The 16,531-nt window shown below is 35.7% G+C and overlaps 1 non-coding gene across 1 annotated transcript; it reads right to left on the bottom strand.

Annotated features, from left to right (window-relative positions):
- Window positions 1-15,394: 15,394 nt before the first annotated feature.
- On the bottom strand, window positions 15,395-15,476 carry TRNAS-GCU. The gene has a single exon. It is a non-coding gene; the product is annotated as a tRNA-Ser (tRNA).
- Between the last annotated feature and the right edge of the window lie 1,055 nt (window positions 15,477-16,531).

Genomic DNA, 16,531 nt, shown 5'->3' with positions numbered 1-16,531 from the left:
AGATATTTCTGTATTTTTTTTCCCCTAAGAAAAGCTACTAAACAAGCATTGAAATTACCCAGCAGCAGAGGCAATACTTAGAAACTGAACTCTAAGACTGAAATTGATTTCACCTTACTTCATTCATCTGAAAATTACATGCGTTGACCATTTTAAATCACCTACTCTTCCTGTATACTCACAGAAAAGAAATAGATACTTCTTGCAGTGCTACAGTCATCCATTTTCAGGGATGAAACACTCTCAGGAGATATTTATCATACTTTTTTAGCCATTTTAGCCATTAATAAAAATTGCTAATGAGTGTCTCTGAAAACTGGGCATGGGTATATGGATGGATATAACAAAAGTTCCGAATCTATGATTTTCCAACTTGACTCAAAAAAGAGTTATCTGCTGTACAGACCTTCCACATATGTTATGGGAGAGAAAAGAGAGGAAATGACCATGGAGGGGGCCATAAAGGACATTGTGACCCCTGATAGGGGGACCAGGTGGAACTTTCTGCAGACACAGACTTGAATAAATACTCACCTATTAGAAAATCCTTCTCTTTCCATTTAAAGGGGATAGCAACATCCCTGGAAAATACCTTGTAAAACAGTATTTCATCAAAAGATAAAAGTTGAATCAAATATAAACATTTCATGAAACCACACAGACTTGGAAAAAAAAAAAATGAAAAGCAAAGAGAAAATGGCAAAAGCAATCATTTTGAATAAACTGTTTCTGTAATGTCAAAACATTTATGCTTCATTTTAACAGTTACTTTTGGTTCTTCTTTTATATATAAACTTATATACTGTATACATTTTATATACATATTATTTCATGTATTATATTATATACAATTTTTTAAAAACATTTTAATAGTTCTGGATCAAAATATTATAGAATTTTGCTCAGTTTAAAATCTTATATAGTTTCTTTTTTCTTACTCTAATACATATATATTTTTTTCATAGAAATTACAAAGAAAAGACATTTGTTTCCACCCAGTCCTTATGTAAAATCTCAACTATGACTCAAGAGTGCCAAGTACTTGAAAACACAGACAAAATGGATTACATGGCATTTCATTCCATTACTGCTAGAGTAAAATCTTTATTTTTAGCAGCCACGGAGACATTCCCACATCCCTAACAAGCACTAAAAGCAGCTGTGATAGAAGACAGGCTGAAGGCATTTTAACCTGAAAATAAGAGTCTTATCTTTATTTCTCTAAGTTACTTGCTTTTTTCCACTTAAAAAATAAAAAATAAAAAAAGGATTTTTGCAGAGTTGAACAAACGATAGTCCTTTTTTTTTTTTTTAAAAAAAAAAAAAAAAAAAAAAGTGCCTATTATTGAATCCTGTTTTTATCTGTTCTTGTTCAATTGCCTATTTTGCTTTCCTCATTTAGGGTAGAAAGTCTGTCTCCCTTCAGTTTTGGCAAAAAGAGCATCAGGTAGTTAGTGATGGCCCTGAGCGACAAGCTGACTTTCTGTGTCAAACCATCCCACAGCCAGTGACAGTGCATGGACTCAGGATGTCACAGATAACAAGGGAGAGTCATGCAATATTGGTTGAAGGTATATGCACTCATAGAGTATAACATTATAACTAAAGAGATGTATGCTTATTTAACTCCCAAAGAAACATTTTTATTCATTTTATGAATTTAAATGGCTTTATTTAAATATATACACATATATCTGAAATGTTTCTTTTGTTATTATTTCAACATCTACCTTCCCTTTTCCACTTTTCCCTTCCCAACACCTACCATTTTGGAAGTTCAAATTCTTGCTTATTTAATATAAGTTTTCCAGTAATTCTCATTCCAGAATGCATCAATAGAAAAAAAATATATATATATATATATATATATTAATCTTCATTTTTTCAACAGTTGAAGATAAAATATTTCTAAGCACACTGGTTGCATTTAGGCAGACATAGGTTTCTTATTTTCATTATAAAATTATTGAGAGTAAACAGATCAAATATGCATTAGTAGTATATCTGCAGCAAAGTAGTTACTCATTCTCAAATTAATTTTCCATGTCACTTTTAGTTTTCTATGACTATGTTTTGAAGTTGTGGTAGAAGAGTGAGGAGTTTGTCAACTCCTGAAGTGTATATGTTCAGAAGAAATGGCATCCTTAGGTTAAACGTCTTTACTTGCTTTTTTGTGACTTGACAAGTTGTTGATATGGTCCCTTTCAGCCTGATATTCCTACCTTATCTCATAGTGTTTTGTTGTGTGATTAAAGGCTCAGCCCCATGACCATGGAGGAGCCAAGGGGTACAAAGGCAAGTGGAAGAACCTCAGTCAACCAGCCAAATAATGCCAGGGCAGCCCCTGCCTGGCTGCTCCCAGGAGTGTTGCAGGACCATGTGGTCCAGAGTGGTTCCCATCACCATGAATCAAGGAGAGGCTCCCCAGACCACTCCCCAGGCTGAGGGGATCTACCAGGGATCATTCTGGGATGCAGGCGATGAGCATCTTGGGAAAGTATAAGACATTATCAAATATTTAAGCAGGGAACAACAGTGGGGAGAGGCAGGGATGAAGATATCTTGAAGAAGTGCTGAGATGGAACTACTGTTTTTTGTTTGTTTGTTTATTTAGGTGTTTCCTTCATGTCAGAGTGCAGCATTGTGACTCGCAAGAGATAAGTTTTTACAGCAGAGAACTAAGGGCATATTTTATTCCCTGCTTCATGGCAGGCAGGTTTGTGTGTGGTGTAACAAGTGTTTGAATGCACAGATCTTGCTGGGATAGTGTTAGAGGACTGCTTCCAATGAGGTGGAGCAAAATTACACATGGTTCACATCCATAATTATTTGGAGCCAATTGTCGGGAGTCAGGTTTATCTTGCCAATAGCTTCTGGATTTTTTCCTGAAGGGAACTCGTTCAGGCATTGAGCCCAGGAACACGTGAATTGTGAAGGTGAGTCTGTGACTCAGACCCACAAGGAATTGAAGCAAAAGGGGAGTGTCAACCAGCCAACATAATCATGGAGGTCCACTGGAAATAATCCTGAAAGGGAAATTGAATGGGGAGGAAAACAGGATGTATGCAGTTGTAATAACCACCGAAAAGCCTTATTATTTACTGTAGATGTCTGAACTGATTCTAAATCACAGTTCTAATCACTACCCATATAAATAATTTACTGCAATGTGACAGAGCTCTATATTAAGTCATGACAAGAGGATCTTTATTTCTCCTTTGTTTTATTTAGAAGGCAGAGAAGTGCAGAACTCAAGATTTATTACCAACTTATATACAACTTTCTTGTTTATCGACTTCCCTGGATATTCAGACCACTGAACCGTCTCTGGAAATGCCTTTACTGCTGAACTAGAGATGCCAGATTTTTGAAAGGAAATCCTAGCTAATGTTGAGCAGACAAGAAATGTTCTGACTGTCTGACCTTCCTTAGGAACTGGTAATGAATTAACTTCTAGGAAAGAGTTCAAACCTGACTTAAAGTTGTGAATAATGTATCTCTGTAGCCAAGGCTTGGTTTGGTGACTTCTGTGAAAAGAACTGACGAGGTCAGTGGCACCTATTCAATGACACACTGGGGAAAGACGTACAATATACATTAATCCATATTAATTTTACCCCATTAAGGTGTAGCTAATATATATTTTTGTCTCTCCCACAGGAGATGTTATGGAATTAAGACTTGTATGGCCTAAGCTACTATCTCCCTTGTATTTACAGTGAAAACCCCAATACAAGTGTGTCCAGATATTTTCAGACAGCTGAAAACCAGCCTCATAAGTCAGAATTCCAAGCACAAAGGCTATAGCAAGTCCTTCAATAACAACTACAGTAAGTTTGTCAGTGAACAAGGGAGCTAAAACCACATTCTTCCAGGTGATTACTGGATGAGACTCTCACTCACAATGTCCGCATCACTGAAGGAATGAGTGTCTTAAAAGAGTGAATTGAAAGAGATGGTGAAAAAAAAAATAAAAAATAAAAAAATAAAAAAGTGAGAAAGAAAAAGAGAAACTTTGCTGGAGTCACTGGGATAAAGGACTGGACTTTGCAGAACTAGGGGGAAGACAAGTGGCAAGGCAAACATACTGCCATAAGAAAATCTGGAGTCCTGGATGAAAAAGGGACAAGAGACAGGCTCTTCTTTCTTTCTGTAGAGATCAAGGTTTGAAGTGCATGCTCAAGTTTGTTTGAAGAGCACTTATAGAGGGAGAAATTCTGGGCTTGGGAAGTCATCAGTAAAATTTTGTTTGACTATAATATAAGAGGGTCTCCTCTCAGCATTTTTTTTTTTTTGAGGGTTTGTTCAAGGACTTTGAGAGTCAAGAGTCATTGATCTGCCAAGATTATAATCACATAGTATTAAAAAAACAGTTGTAATTTTGTCCTCTCTCTGCAAACATAGGCAACAAAGAAGCAGAATATTAAGACATCAGTGAATTATTGCCTCTTGACCTCTAATTTTTTTTTTTTTTTTTTTTTTTTCATTAACTGTATGAAAACTAGTTTTCATATCTGAGAAATACAAATACTCAAGAGGATGTACAGGAACAGATAGTACCCAGTGCATTGAATATTACTTGTTCCTCTTCTGAAATGAGCAAATCAAACAAACAATCAAAACTTGGCTCTTTTAGAATATTAATAATGAAGTGTATGAGAAGTCATAAGGAAATCTTGCTGTATGGTACTTCTTTATCATCATGGATGGGAAACCTTCTGGTCATAAGTTGAAATGCACTTCAGGAAAATAAGGTGAGTACAAGGAGTTTCTACTTAAAAAATACTGAACAACAATGTTATTTCATGGACTTATTTCATAAGTTCACAGGACCTGGTGAGATGCATCCACAGACACTGAGGGAACTGGTAGATGAAGTTACTAAGACACTGCCCATCATATCTGAGAAGTCGTGGCAGACAGGTGTAGTTCCTGATGACTGGAAGAGGAGAAATACAACCCAATTTTTAAAAAGGGAAAAAGGAAGGAAAAATTATGGAGCTACTAGAAGAGAATATGCTTATATATACTACTATACTAATAGAATATATTAAGAGAATATACTATCCTTGAGATCTTGAAGTCATGGAAATGAAGATATAAATATGGAATAGAAAAAAAAAATCCTTAGCAAAAGGTTTTAAAACCTGAGTAAGGAAAGATACATCTGTTGAAGGAAGGTTTTCTCCATAAAGACTGATATGACAAATTTGGGTAGAAGATAGAAATACATTTGTTGTGGGAGATTTGGTTAAAAGTCCTTGATCCTATGTATGCTCCTGAAGAGCTGGCAGTCAGTCTTCTGCATCAGTATTTGAGACAACTCTGGAAAGTTAAACTACTTATTACAACATCTAATCCATGCTTTGATCATTTCCTTGGTATGAATCAATCTTCATCAAGTCCAACACCACTTCCAGTCCTGTTAGGCAAAGAATTCCTGGGCACTTCTCCCTATATGTTACTTGTGGTCTCCCGAGAATGGCTCCAATCAGATTTAGATTATCTCTACTGAGCTCCACTGCTCTCTAATAGATGAATCTCTGGTACTGTCTCCTCATGACAAGAGTGTTAGTTTCAATCTGAAACACACTTGCTTATATCCTGGTAGAGCTCTGATGCCTTAACCTGATGAAATATAAATAGGCTTATCCAGTGGAGTTATTGTACGTGCCTAGTGCTGCTTTTCATACTTTTCATTCACCACTTGTGCTATTCAGCAAGTTGTGTTTTCCTTGTTATAATTGCAGAATCTCAGTAAATAAATAGAATGAACTGGGGAATGGCAGGGAGCCTGGGTAAGGCCCCCTTCTTAAGAAACTATGAAGGGGAACTAATTTGCTTTTATCACGGAGGCGTCCAGGCAATTCCACGTCTTGATCCAATTATGGAAGAAAAATGAGAACTAAATCAACATTTATTCAGAAACAGAAATGTGTGCTCTAATTCTGGCTAATGCTGTCAAGTGCCTTTTGACGGTTAGAGAAATTACTGCAGTTTGTTCAAGTTTATGTTGGACGGCACTCAGTTCTTCTCTAGAAGAATGTTGTACTGTTCACTTGGGTAAAATTCTGAAGTTCTTAGGAAATGGAAGAGTTCCTAGCTGTGTGTGTCTTCCACTGGTGTCCCACACTAAATGATCAATTGGGCATCCCCATCTTGTTAATAGAGAGGTGAAGGGGAAGAGAATATTTTGTCAAACATATACCTAGATGTTTGGATATGTTTGATTATATTCTAACTGCAGCCTGCAGATGATTTTTTTTTATTTTATTTTTTATTATTTTTTTTTACTCTTACAGACTTCCCAGACACTAGAATGCTTTTCCTGGTCAAGTTAAACTCATTTTTCTAGAAGCAAACAGAGAACTTATTTTTCTCTCTGACATCAAGACATGGGGAGTAGGATATTGGTTTAATATATTTTAAATGTGTTTAATTGAAAATGAGAAGATTAGTATGCAAATGTCATTAAGTTTGACCTTTCTTAATAGGCAAAATAGTAAATGTCTTCTGCATATTTATGCTGTTTAATTTTGTAAATTATATTCATTTCCCTGTCACCTGAGTATTGGCTCATTGCTTATTGTTGCAATACCTAGAACTCATTTTATCTGCTTTGTCAATAACATCACATTTACTAGAATTAATGTTTCTTTCATTATTCAGATTACTTTGGATGATAAAGAAATGTTAACAATAAAGAAATAATCAGTCACACTACAGAAATAGCTGGGCAGGTTTTTGTCTAGTTATTTCTAGTGGCATTCCTTCATCTCTATAACATAAATATCTGTCCTTATCTGAACTCTCTGAGAGACCATTAAAAAGTTTTCTTTCACCTCCTCCTTAAGTTAATGTCTACCATACATCTAATTAAAGATTTCCTGAAGGTGCCAATTTCTGCCCAGCTGTAGATGCCTAGAGTTTGTGTATTGATTCCCACAGGGGAGGAACTTACCCAGTACATGGTGGGTACTTATGTCTGATCTTAATGACTTCAGTTCAGCAAAAGTTTGTTGAAATTGATATATTTAATGCATACTCATTTACATTTGTCCTGTGTCACCCAGCTCTCCATGTTCCAGGCAAGCTTTATAGTATTGCAGGAGTTCATGGACTCCATTTTGATTCAGTTCCACAGACAAGTTCAGAAGTGATGAACTTAGACAGACTCAGCTTGGATGTCTCTCTATTGATAACACCATTAAGCTACCATCTGGATAACGAGTGCACAGGTAATGGAGAAATGAATGCAGAATACTTTGTTTTAGATCACATGGCCTGTAAAAACAAACTTCTACTAATTTGCAAGGACATAGTGTTCTTTATCTAAAGAAGGAATAAAACAAGATGAGCAAGATGGTATTAAAATTAACATCTCCTAGCTTCCTCTGCATTATCTGAATGTGCACCTGGCTCTGGCATCAAACTTAAGATACACTACAGAAAAATAAATGCAGAATTTAAAGAAAAATCTTTTAAGAAGAGTTTGCAACTCAAAGAGTTAACTTTGTTGTACTTGCTGATATTCCAATCTTCATCCATCCATCCATCTTATGCATTAACATAGTATGACCAAATTACTGTTTATTCTCTGAGAATCATTAGTAACTCTCTAAATCTCAATTATATCTTGCTCTTTGTCTTTTTTTAACAACACCTGTGTCACTTTCAAATCGTTCTAGAGTCTGTTGGAGGAAAACAACAACAATAAAAACAAAACCACAACTTTTCAGTTCCTATTACATATGATTCATGTAAATAACTTTTTCTCCAAGAACTCAATTGAAATATAGAAAGACAATATCTTAACTCACAAAGCCTTATTGGAACTCTCTTTCCGATTGTAGGAGTAATAGCATAATCATTTTGTATTCCTGAATACTAAAGTTTTCTTTCCACCACCCTTTATTTTGGTTTGGTTTGCTTAAATTTTGGCAGTTGAGAGAAATCTTTCTCTTTTAAAGCTCTCTTGGCTTCTAAACTACACTTCTTAAATCTGGCTTCTGCATCTGAAAACTTTGAAAAAATCTTTATACCCCTTTGGCTACTGAGCTTATACAGTAAAATATAAACACATATCTAATTACCAGCATATGTAAATGGTGTTAGGTCATCTTCTAGATTCCTGGTTGGCTTTGATCAACTAAATTATAAGCATACCTATGTTCTGTTTGTAGCTTACTCCAGAGAATACCATACTTATTTCCCCATCAGTGTAACTCTTTGTAGATTGTTCAACCCTTCACAGTCAAAATGAATCAGATTGGAAAGGGAGTTTTATTACAAACAATAATGATAATGACATCAGTTTGAATAAAACTGGTTAAAGAACAATTGCATGAGCAATAGAAAGGGCAAAAGTTTTTGGCCATGGGGGCTGAGTTACAGCTGGAATTGGGCTGGGGAAAAGAACATGGAAGAGGTGAAGCATATCTGATTTCAACATAATTTTATCTTCTGCTAATCCAAGGATCTATAAAATAGACTTCAAATTAATAGAGTCTAAAACATTCGTATTTCAAAGGGTTTACATAAAAAGTGTTTATTCTCATTCCAGTGAATCTTTCTGCAGGTATCTCTAGCCAAATACCCCATTAAACTCACACATAAATGTAAAAGAAAATATTATTGAAAAAATATATTTAATGAAATATTTTCATTTCAGTTTATCTTTTTCCACAGGTAGAAAAAAAATAAAGCATGCATTCTTTCCATTCTAGCTGTTTTTCACCACATACATTATGATGGGAAAATTGTACTGACATGCATAGCTATAAAAAATACCTTAGAAAGCTTTGATCAATATCTATAAAATGTTTTGAAACACTTGGATGAAAGGTGTTATAAAACTAAAAAGTATTATTGTTACTTGTACCCTGACACTAATATTTACCTTTAAGTTTGGACTTTTGGCAGAGTTTGCAGACTCTGTTCCCATTTAAGGAAAGCAATTACACAACTTTCTAGCTGGCAAGAAGCAGAGCAAATATCCCCTATTTACCATTCTTGCTAGTTATACATTGTTCTCTATTAACATCTTGACCGTCTCTGGAGAGCCACAGAGATATTCTGCATCAGAATAACATTTGATATACTACCATACAATTAAGCTCATTATAAGGAGGGATAAATAATACTTTGGAGAGAGAAAAGACAGGTGCTTAAAGAACATAGTACTAAATATACTAAAAAATTCTTTTTGTCCCTTTCAACCCATTCACAGAAAGAAAAGAACAAAAAAAAAAAAAAGAGGGGGAGTATTTTATACACATACATAATGGACAAAGTAAAAATAAATACGGGAATATTTACAGTCATCAGTCACTCTTGAGTATGAAGATGAAAGGGGTATAGTAGTAAGAACAAATAGTTCAGCTAGGATTTCAGATTCTTGCTAGTGTTTTTTTTTACAGAATTATTTAACTTCTCTGTGCTCCAGCTTTCCCATGTGAACAACAGTGAAATCAGTCTGCACCCTCCTGGCAACAGTTTTATGAGTCTGATTTGGCATTTGCAATGTGCCCATCTATGGAGGTTGTTTAAATGCAAAATATATCTTCTCTTGTTTCTGACTCATTTTGTTAATGCATTAGTGTTTCACCTCTGAATTCTGTGGTTTAACTAGGATAACCTTGCATCAATTTGCAATCCAATATGGTTTTAGTTACGCTAGTTTTCAAGCTGCTTGAAGTTTGCATGTGGGTTTATCAGGATTCAAAATTAATCTACTAAGAGACAAACTGAACTCCTTTGTGGTTTAGGATGCCTGTCACAGTTAAACATAATCTTGTCAAAGCCCTTGTATTTTTGCCCTCAACCGTCGTCACATGGACAGTGCTAAGATCAGTCCCTCCTCCATTAATCTGCCATTTCACAGAGACACATGCCAAAATCCATTGCTTTTTCCTGCCTCAAAATTTCTAAAATCCATCCATCACTACAGCCCTACTAAGCCCAGATGTAGATATATGTTGTATTTACATGAAACATCACTGCTGTTTCAAGTTTTAATTTTCTTTAATTACGTTAGCTCTCATAGCACTTTCTGAGGACTTTACTTCTAAGAAAATATTGCAGCATTGTTTCGCACCCTCTGACTGGATGAGGCACACAAAGAGGTGATCAAACACCACTGTGATGGACTTACACTGTGGCATCAAGGGAAAAAAAGGCAGTGATATGGGGAAGTGCCCACACACGACACTTCCCCCCATTTGGGCCTCCTTTCACTTTTTGCTTTGAATTCGAAGTACTCCACCTGCACAGCCTCACCTCACCTTTCTTTCCACAAATACTGTGGAATTTTGAATGACTATTGCATTTAGCTTCTCTCCCCAGAGAAAGAAATGAAATGAAATTTTACTTGCAGAAAGGAAGGCAGAAGGGGCAGCTTGTATCCTGGCTGTAAAGGACTGATAAGACTTTCATAAAAACCTTCAGTGTTGTAGTCTATTTTCTAACTCTATATACCTAAGGTATCCCAAAGAAGTGAGAGAGACTGTGTTTCAAGGCTGATATGGTTCATGGTGAGCAGGTCAACCAAGCTGAATGTAATGTTTCTTGCATGACTATGACCAGAGTAAGAGGTTTTCAAAACTTTGAATTGTATGAGTCAATGTGACTTTTTTTTTCCCTTACCTTCCCCACTTTGCAGCCAAAGATATAGCTATGGGGGTGATCAAAGCAGTTCCAGGGAGGGAGGAATGGTGAGTCTGAATATTTAAAACACGTAACAATGTAGAGGGAGCATCTCTTTAGGTAAGGTTTCTGGCAATCATTCTTCTGGGGAAGGCTTTTGAGGTAGAGCTTTCACCAGAAACACAAAATCACAAATGCAAAGCCTCCCTTTGCCAACTGCCACACTTATTTTACAGAAGTTCTCTTCAGGATTCTAGAAAATACTGTCTGTGGGAAAGCATATGTTTTTTTGTTGTTGTTGTGTTTGTTGTTGTGTTTGTTTTTGTTGTTTGTTTGTATGTTTTGTTGTCTTGTTTTTTTTTCCTATTTGTTTTTCTGTTGTTTGTGGTCTAAGATGCCTTTTTGAACTCCAATCACTTTTTGAACTTCTGCAGCTGGGTGTCGTGCCAACATCCCTGGGCAGCCTGTCCCAGTGCCCGACCACCCTCTGGGTGCACAACCTTTCCCTAACACCCAGCCTGACCCTCCCCTGTCCCAGCTCCATGCCATTCCCTCAGGTCCTGTCGCTGCCCCAGGGAGCAGAGCTCAGCGCCTTCCCCTCCACTCCCCTTGTGAGGGAGCTGCAGGTGGCCATGAGGCCTTCCCTCAGCCTGCCCTGCACTGGGCTGAACAAGCCAAAGGACTTCAGCCACTCCTCACACGTCTTGCCTTCTAGACACTTCACAATCTTCATAGCCCTGTTACAATGAATAAATAAACAAATACAATTTCCATGAGTGTGCACCCTTTTGTCTGTGTATAAATATGATCAGACCATTTTTTCCATTTTTTTTGTGTCAAACAATTTTTTTCTGCTTTGCCTCCATCAATCATGTTACTTATAACCAATTTGCTAGTTAGTCTATGCCAGCTCACAAATGCTTTTGTGTTATATTTCTCAGTCACACTTGTTTTCACATGGCAGACAAGACTAATTCTGCCCACCGCAGGAGTTACTACATAAAATGCTTCATTTGGGATTCAGCCAGTGTTTAGGCTATATGATTACAATGGTCCCTTGTAGGCTTATAAATACAAAAAAAAAAAAAAAAAAAAAAAAAAAAAAAAAAAAAGACTTGAAATACTTCTGAAATACTTCTTGAAATGATCTTGCAGATGTTTTATTTATTTATTTTTTAAGATAAATTTCTTTTATAATAATAAGATCTAGTCATCAATGATAGAGCTATTTACAAAATAATTTTTATGCAGTATATCAGTAAAAATGCCCTTGAGTTAAACGGATACTTGTTTATTATAATTCAGTATGTTTTCTTTTGACATATTAGGATGTAGAGCATAGTGATTTATAGTGTATCATCAGCAGGTACAGTAGATTATCTCAGCTTGGAAGGATAATCATAAAAAATGAATAAATTAATGTGATATTTTGTGGTATAATAAGAACTACTATTTAAATACCTTGATTTAATCAGTACAGGCTATCCTGGTTTCAGATGAACACTATGTTCTTTCCTGAGGCATGTAAAAAAAAACTGTAATGTAAAAAAATGAAGCTGTAATTGCAAATCTCCCTCCTTAAGCACTTTCAGAATTTCTGGACTATTTATGGTCAATTTTCTATTTAGAACTGAACTGAGACATTATATAATATATATATATAGTATACAGAACATATATATTATATATTATATAAATATATAATATATTAAATATAAACACTATATATTTATAATATTTACAAATCTATAATAAATAAACATATATTTATATTTATATTATATTAAAAATATATGAAGAAGTTGAAGTAGAATGCTTTGAAGTTATCAAATAAAAATATTTAGGTTAATATGATTTTTTGTTTGTTTGGGTGAGTGGGTAGTTGGTTGTTTTTTAAGATTTCATACATAAGAACCAGTAATATGCCACTCAGATTTTAGATCAGATTTCTTCCAAGAAACGTCTAAACCTTCATTTTTGTTTGTTCACAAGGAAAGCTATTTTCCATAGAATTAGGCTTATGAATGTTTCACTTTATATATGCAATAGATACAGAAAATTACCTGTAGGAAATGTAACCTCAGAAACCACAAGAGTTTGCAGCTACAGTAACAATGCAGATTCTCTTGAGGTATTAATTATTCTTAGTAGAGCATCTGAGTGGAAAAAGGTCAAGTTTATCTCACTAAATTTTGTCACCCACATCATCTTTAAGCTAAGATAAATCATTCTCTGCAGGTGCCTTATTCTCCTCTTCAACATCAAGGATGGCAGGGGTGACTAGATCAGATTGAACAGCTAATTTCAGATACCTATGTTATGAATTCAGCCTCTAAAGGAGAAGTAGCAAGCAGCATATGTATGAAGTTAGGAATTTAATTTCTCTTCGTATTTCACACAAATACAATTGATGATGTGGGAGGAAAAATAATATGTGTGGGTAGAAAAGGCTGTAATTCCAAGTTTTTTCTGTTATTAAGATATATCTGACAGATGTATTCACCTGGAGGAAGTAAGACTACTTTTTCCTTTGCACATTTAAAACTGGTACACAGGTAAATACTAAATGTTGCTGGAAGAGGAACTGCAGTGTATATTGTCAGAAAAGAATCTGGAGGTCAAAAGCAATCAATTTCAGAGTCAGCTGTAGGACTGCTATGTTACATAAGGTGCAATATGCCTGAAATAGCACTATCACAAGCGCTCTGTAAAACTGGTGTATAGAAAAAGCTATATAAAGGTAAGGCATTATTTATTTACTATGTTGATTCCACTTGATTTTGCCTCAACTTCTTTTCAAAATTAGGACGAGAAGGTGAGTGCCAAAAAAAAAAAAAAAAAAAAAAAAAAAAAAAAAAAAAAAGCCATCCAAACCATTGACTCTGAAGTCCCTTAAAGGAAGCTGTTTCTCTTCCTTGTCAAGAGCAGTGGTCATTCCTCATTATACAGACAATAATGAGACAGGACCTAACCCAGTGCTGTTAGAATACCATAGTGTTAGTGTGTAGGTGTGCCTGAATGTCCTTACAAATGGTATAGCTTTCACTAAAAAAAAAGCATAAGCTACTCTACAGATAGCAAGCAGAAGATGAGCAACAAGATGAGTCACAATAAGGCAGGAGATGAACTGATGATACTTGTGGGTCCCTTCCAACTCAGGAGATTCTATGATACTATGAGCACAGTGACTTTAATCAAAATTTCTGCTGAGAAGTGTATCTCTTCTTCCCCCACTTCCCTTTCTAAGAATTAGCCATTATGTTCTGTTTTTATCCTTCATCTTATTGCAGTTTGACCCCTCCCTAACAGCATCATCATAAAATTCAGATTCATGATCATTAAAAACCTCCCGTATTAAGAACTAGGTCAAGTCAGTCTAAGTTAAAAGATATGTCAAACACAGAAGGATATTTTACAGGACATAGAAGGAAAAAGGGAAATGCATTTTCCTTCTTAATTAGTAGCACCCTTTTTGGGTCGTATTGAGATCCCTGCCACCTCACACTCCTCTGCATCACCTGTGTAAGACCCTTGAGAAACCCAGTCACAGGAAAGTGTGCTTTAGTTCAAGGATTTAGTTCAAGGATTCCAGAATCTATGTTGTCTTTGAGGAAATCCACATTAAGAGTTCATTTTCGCACAGTTGCTGGAGTGGTTAACAGAAAGTAGAAGCTAATCACCTATGTGGATAAATTGTGTTTAGTATCTCTCCAGTGATGCCATCTGAGTACCAGACAAAGAGTTTACCCGGAGTACAAAAGCAAGGTCAGTGTTTGTGACTCACAAGACTCAATTTTCTTCACAGCAAGGAAAAAGCAGAGAAGAAAAGCAAGCAAACAAGCAAGGAAACAAAAACAAAAACAAAACAAAACAAAAAAAAGTTAGGGTTTTTTTATTTCTTCACCTTTTTGTTTTCCTATTAAAAGTCATGAACAAAGACAAAGATTATGATTTAAAATAATAAAGAAAAAAAGCTTAGAATTAAGTCTTTCTGAGATATTTAGGAATGGGAATTGTCTCATCTCCTTCTAGATGTATAAATATACATAGTAGAGATACATTCACCTGAGAAAAACCCACAACTTTACTCAGTCTTTTTGGAGTCAGGAGGGAAGAATAACTACCTTAAAGTTACAGCTCCTTGAATCCATTTTGAATGGTTAGGACCAGCTACCTGATGAATTCCAAACTGCAAATCCTTCAAAAAAAGTGCCATCACAAAATAACACTCAGAAAAAGTGGTTTGACTAAAGGTTTGATCCCAGCTGACCTGAGCTGCTAGACACTGCTTCAAGCATCTCCATGTATTTAGTATAAAAGCTGCAAATGATATGAAAAGTTAGGTGTTTCCTAGGTCTTGAAGTAGCTGGTGTAATGGCAAGAAGAGGACAAACACAGTCACTGTCATGGAAAAATAAGCCTTGCTTCTCTTTTTAAATACAATCATATATATCTCTAGCAAAACTAGTTTAAGAAACTAGCAAAACTGTTTCTTAAAATAATGATTTTTTAAGAAACTAGCAAAACTGTTTCTTAAAATAATGATTTTTTTATTTCCTTGTCTCTTTTTCTTAGTGGCTAATCTGATACTATCAACTAAATCTGAATAAAAGCCCTGGTTTGGCTGCTAATTTTGAGAGAACCTTATAGATGATCTAAGTCCAACCTCCCCATAAGCAAGGATGCCACCACTAGATCGGGTTAGAGCTAAAGGCCCCATCACAGCCAGTCCTTGACCAAAGTCATCTGTCGACGAGGATGGGATTCGAACCCATGCGTGCAGAGCACAATGGATTAGCAGTCCATCGCCTTAACCACTCGGCCACCTCGTCACATAGGTCTTTAGCCTTTTAACTTAAAGGAACCACTTTTGCCAGGGCATATTTATGTCTCAGCAGTAATATCACTTAAATTAGTAGATTGGAATAGCTGTGGATGGAGGTAAGTGAGGATTCGTTATTACCCAAGCTGGATCCAGCAATGATTTGAGGATTTCTCTGTTGTTATCCAATGCACACCCATCTGTATACAGAAATTGGGCTTAATTTTCATTCAATTCATCACCACTGTTTTTATTATTACTATTATTACTATTACTATTATTATTATTATTATTATTTAGCCTATATTATTATAAGATACCTTCAGAGGCTTGTCCAAAACTGACTGTGAAAAATTGTACCAGTCACCCTGTAAATCTGGAGCAGAGATCTGCTGAAGCAATCCTGTCCCACCATTCTATCACAACTACAGCTATCCTTTCTTTAGAATAATTCTTTATGTCCATATTATTCACACACATACTTCAGGATGTGGAGTGGCCAGGTCCCATTCTCTCTCTGTCTGTGGTGCCAATTGATTAAGTCTGACCATTTCCTTAATTTTAAACTTTATTATCCTCAAGGCAGTTACACAAAACCAAACCAAAGATGCTTTGTCATGTGGAACTGATCTGTGACCTATGCTAACTCCTTTACCATGCCCAAATCATTTGGGAGAATGGTAATTGTCTTGGACCATTATTGTGCCAGGGACATTGCTTATAACTTGACAGCAGACACTGAGGTGTCCAGCCCAAATTTTGGTGCCACTTCATTTATTACTTATTAATATTTCCTTTGTATACATAATGGCCAATACTTTGTGTTTATATTCTGTGGATAACACAAATTTAGTATTAGAAAAGCAAAAAAAGATCTCCATGGTGTGAAGTGAATGCTTTATTAAATCTACTTAATGAATTACTACTTAATTCATAGCTTAATCAATAATTTGTCTCTGCCATCCAATTTCAAAATACCTACCCTGCATGATGCAGCTGTTCAGAAAGAAGTTACCTGCTGTTCTGGGCCTGGTGTGTCTCTTTCAGGGTGCACAAGTTGGTTAA

Source organism: Oxyura jamaicensis, chromosome 2 (assembly GCF_011077185.1).
Source record: "Oxyura jamaicensis isolate SHBP4307 breed ruddy duck chromosome 2, BPBGC_Ojam_1.0, whole genome shotgun sequence".
Lineage (NCBI taxonomy): Eukaryota > Metazoa > Chordata > Aves > Anseriformes > Anatidae > Oxyura > Oxyura jamaicensis.
Note: the sequence above shows the minus strand (reverse complement) of the source record. Positions and strands in the feature narration are given on the sequence as shown.